We start from the raw sequence: 4,765 nt of genomic DNA on the forward strand, positions 1-4,765 counted from the left end.
GGCTGAAGTGTATCGTCTGGGTTGTTAATGATGTGTATCATGTGGGCTGAGGTGTATCGTGTGGGCTGAGGTGTATCGTGTGGGCTGAGGTGTATCGTGTGGGCTGAGGGGTATCGTGTGGGCTGAGGGGTATCGTGTGGGCTGAGGGGTATCGTGTGGGCTGTTACTAGGTACCCACAGATTACTAGTAACCGTGGAGCCTAACACAGACAGATCTTATTTAACTATTAGATAACGCAATGACTTATATTTGTTTTGATAGAGAGTGTACTTGATATGATACGCCGCCTCCAACCTTCATGTTATCTCCCTCCCTTCTCTCTCACCAACCTGTCCCTATCTTCTCGCTCCGTAACATCATTCTCCCTTCCTCCCTACCCAACCTTTCCCCTCCCTCCCCTCCCCTTCCCCAATCTCTCATTCTCTCCCGTCCCCCTCCTCAGCCTCTCCCTTCTTCCCTCTCTTCCCCCTCCCCAACCTCTCCGTCCCTTCCCCCTTAACCAACCTCTCCCTTCCCTTTCCCTTCCCAAGCCTCTCCCTTCCTCCCTCCCTTCCCCCTCCCCAGCATCTCCCTCCCTCCCTCCCTTCCCCTTTCCTCAACCTCTCCCCTCCCTTCCCCCTCCCAGCCTCTCCCTCCCTAACCCCCCCTCCTAACCGCCCCCCATCCCCCCTGCCACCTCTCTCCTCCCCTCTCACATATACCAACACAATTAACATTCACAAACAATTCACAATGCCTTCACTAACTCAGCACTTCGCAACACCCTGACTCACCTCATACACAACACTTCCGCAACACAAGACAATCATTTAGCATAACCTCAGCCAGGTGTGTGTGTGATTGCCCGTCTACACCCACTGGGGCCATGTCCTGTGGGGTCTAAGGCAACAACAACAACAACAACAACTACTACTACTACTAGTACTACTGCTGCTGCTGCTGCTGCTGCTGTTGCTGCTGCTGCTGCTGCTGCTGCTACTACTACTACTACTACTACTACTACTACTACTACTACTACTACTACTACTACTACTGCTGCTGCTGCTGCTCCTGCTACTACTACTACTACTACTACTACTGCTACTACTACTACTACTACTACTACTACTACTAACAGAATCACTCTTAACCACCTGCTACTCCCAGAATCTCTCTCTCTCTCTCTCTCTCTCTCTCTCTCTCTCTCTCTCTCTCTCTCTCTCTCTCATACATTCCTTTCACCATCCTACCAATATCCAGTTTCTCATTCATCCACCCAAGCACACTTTCTACAACCCACTCACCAGCCTATCCCATTCCCTCACTTTTTCCACAAATCTCTCAGCTTCTTATCCTGTCCAACCCACGTAGCTCACATGCACTCCTTTGCCATAGTGTCTGCATTGCTCTCACTTCTGGCTTTTCAAAATTCATACCAAAATCCTACACGTGTATATTAATGTGGGCACAAACACACATTCAGTCTTGCCTTCCTTACTTCCTCCCTTCCTTCCTTCCTTCCTTCCTTCCTTTCTCTCTCCCTTCCTCCCCCCACCCCTCCTTCTTCCTTTCTCCCTTCCTTCCTTTCTCCCTCCCTCCCCCACCCCTTCCTCTTCCTATTCAGTCCTCTTCATCTTAAGGTCTTTACGGCATCGATCAGCTTCCATCCCTGAACCGTATTATTTTCTACTTTCTCTACACATTTATCTTTCGTTTCTGCCACAGCTTCAAGGCACTAAATATCTTTCAGTTCAGCACTCTGCGTCCACGTACATATAACACTGCCTCTCCTCCTCTCAGCCAACCATCATTTTACCCATATTTACGTTTACTGGCAGAAAACTCTCATCTCTTTTCTGTCTAGCTCTCTAATGCAAGAGTTACCTGTTACTCCCAGTTCTTCATGTATGCAAAAGGTCGACTCTGGAACTGTCTGTATTTCCTACCGCCTATGACCTCCAGACTTTCAAACGCAGTGTCCAGGCATCTCGAAATGAACGGATCTTGAATTTTCCTCTCTGTTATATATATATATATATATTTTTTTTATTTTATAAGAGGGAACAAGCTTGCGGGCTTCTAGGCTTTGGTTCCTTTCTTGCATTAAAAATAATAATAATAATAATATCATTCCTAGACATCCATACTCTGAGCCAGTGTGGGGAAATCTCCTTCACTATTAGCAGGGTACACTTCATTACCTCATTGCAAAATAAGTGAGACTACGTATTATATTGACATTTTTCTAACAGCACTCGAGTTTATCATACGAAGGACGGGATTGATAAGGCTAAAAGTGATATGTGGCATGGTTTTGTGTGTGTGTGTGTGTGTGTGTGTGTGTGTGTGTGTGTGTGTGTGTGTGTGTGTGTGTGTGACCTAGACTGTCTTATGTATGCCTAGAAGTCTGATACATAAAAATAAATACATTGCAGGGAAACACAGTAGAGGCTGACAGACATGAAATACATACACGTACACTACAATACACACAGGTCGAGCTTTGACCCTACCCTGTGACCTTGACCTTTGACTAATTCTCCAGTTCTTCCCTTACCCTCAACCCTTCCACCGAGTTTGGCCTAAATCGGATGAGAATCGTTTAAGCTGACCTCCCCTTGTGACTCTGACCTTTAACTTACTGTTCTAAAAAGGCAATAGGTCGTCCCTTAGCCTGCTCTGTTTACAGATTTTGGCTAATATCGGATCTTGTTCGAAAATACTATACCCTTTTTACTCTAACTTGGCCTAAAATTTTCATCTCTGTCTTGAATGATGAGCCGTAGCAATAGATTGATACCTGAATATGGTGATAGTCACGGAGAAGTGCAATGGAATGGATATAGAACCGTACTATTGCCTTTTTTGTGCTAGTGATCTTCGTGAAATAAGCTGCAGAAAGATAAAAGTCTGGGTCAAGTTAAAGAGAAAGGATTATAGGGCCTTACAACTTATTTATGTCGTCATCCAGTGGGAGACTAAGTTGGTGAGAGGCATGTCATGATCTAAAAGTAGGCTACCATGAATAGAAGAAATTGTCAAAAGTATATAAAAAAGGCAAAAGGCGTCATATAAAGAAATATTATAATAAGGAAAAGGGAAAAAAAAACAAGAAAATATATCCCGTGATGCCAAAAATGAAAAGACAAAAAAATGCGTCAGTATAAAAAACTAAAACGATGGTGTGGAAAATGATGATTGTGTCAGAGGAAAATTATAGTGTCAGAAATGAATAAAAAACTATCAGGAAATAATGATAATAATAATAATAATAATAATAATAATGGCGTGTGTGTGGTGAATTTCAGATGAGCTACGATGCCTGTGTGAGATTGTTGTTCCTGCCCTTTATAGTAGTGTCCGTGGTGGTGGTGTCGCTGCCTCTCCTTGCCCTCTGCGTCATGCGTCACTCAGGAGGGGGACAGACCAGTAACTTCATCCCCAGGCCAATTGACGCCTGATTAACGAGGGTATAGACTGGCGCAGAGGCTGTTAGTGAGGCGATAGAGTGACTGATTTACCTTGTGATATTAGGCTGGAAAATGTGGATTGATCGAAGCTGGAAAATATGTACGCACCAAACCTGCCCAAACCACAGTTCAGCTATATCGACGGAGTTGACTGAGACAGACGTTGGTAAAAAGGAATACTTGAGCTTGATTAATGACTTATCTTCCGTTATTAGCTGGAAAATGTGAAGGCAAACTGACGCTAGATCAACTCTGTCATACGGTTTGATTACCAAGCCAATTGACGCTTGATTAACGAGAGTGTTGGCTTGACGCAGAGCTTGTTAGCCTGGCGACTGAGGGGGGCAAAGTAACTTACCCTCGGATGATAGTTAGCAATATGAAAGTTGTAACTGATCACCCGAAGCCATGGACCTTGGATGAACTGATACACGAGCTTTGATTACCTAACCAAGCTGTGATTTAAGAGGGTACTGACCGATGCAAAGATTGTCAGTACTGTGTATTAGAACTCATCAATTTGGCAGTCTTCATCCTGACAGTATCTCCTGCTAATGAATGGGGTAGTGACTTATTTCTCTCATGTTGTTTGGAAATAATGTAAGCACGACCATCCCACATGAATTTGCCCCACGCATCAGTAACACCGTCGTCACGAAATCGGAACTTTGAATGAAGAGTGACGACAGGTTAACGATGATACTGTGGCAGAAACTGTTAGTGCGTTGAGATGAACCTGGCCGCAGTGATTACCATCTAAAATTAGTTGGAAAATCCGCATAAGCATCCTGAGCCTGTTTTGCACTGATAGATGTGGAGAGTGACTTAGTTTTTGGTGAAATTTTCTAGTGTGCTGGAAATATGTAAGCAGAACTGTCCGACCTACACATGCACCAGAGATCAAGTAAACATGAGTCGCCATAAAAACAGAACTTTGAAAGAGATGTGACAACTGATTACAGCCTAGACTGAAATAGAGGCTGTTAAGGTAGTGTGATTTTGTTATACCAAGTCAAAAGTTCAAAACCTCAGTAGGAGCCCTGGGGAAGCATTCTTGGTAGCTTCTACAAGACATACATGACCTGTAGTCCATCGTTGTCAATGCATGATCTCTATAGCAATGAGTGTCCCTTTGGTAGCCTGTACAATATTTATATAGGCAATGAGGTCTTTAATAGGCACGCAAGATACAGGGTCCTTGATAACCTATACAGGATCTCTACAGCAGTGCAATATTTGGTAGCCTATGCAAGACATCATCAGCTCCTTACAACATTTGTGCAGCACTGAGGCCCGTTAAAGTAACTTTTTCAAG

The sequence above is a fragment of the Coenobita brevimanus genome, chromosome 73, assembly GCF_032717465.1.
Source record: "Coenobita brevimanus isolate Jiangsu-jjx chromosome 73, ASM3271746v2, whole genome shotgun sequence".
NCBI classification, from domain to species: domain Eukaryota; kingdom Metazoa; phylum Arthropoda; class Malacostraca; order Decapoda; family Coenobitidae; genus Coenobita; species Coenobita brevimanus.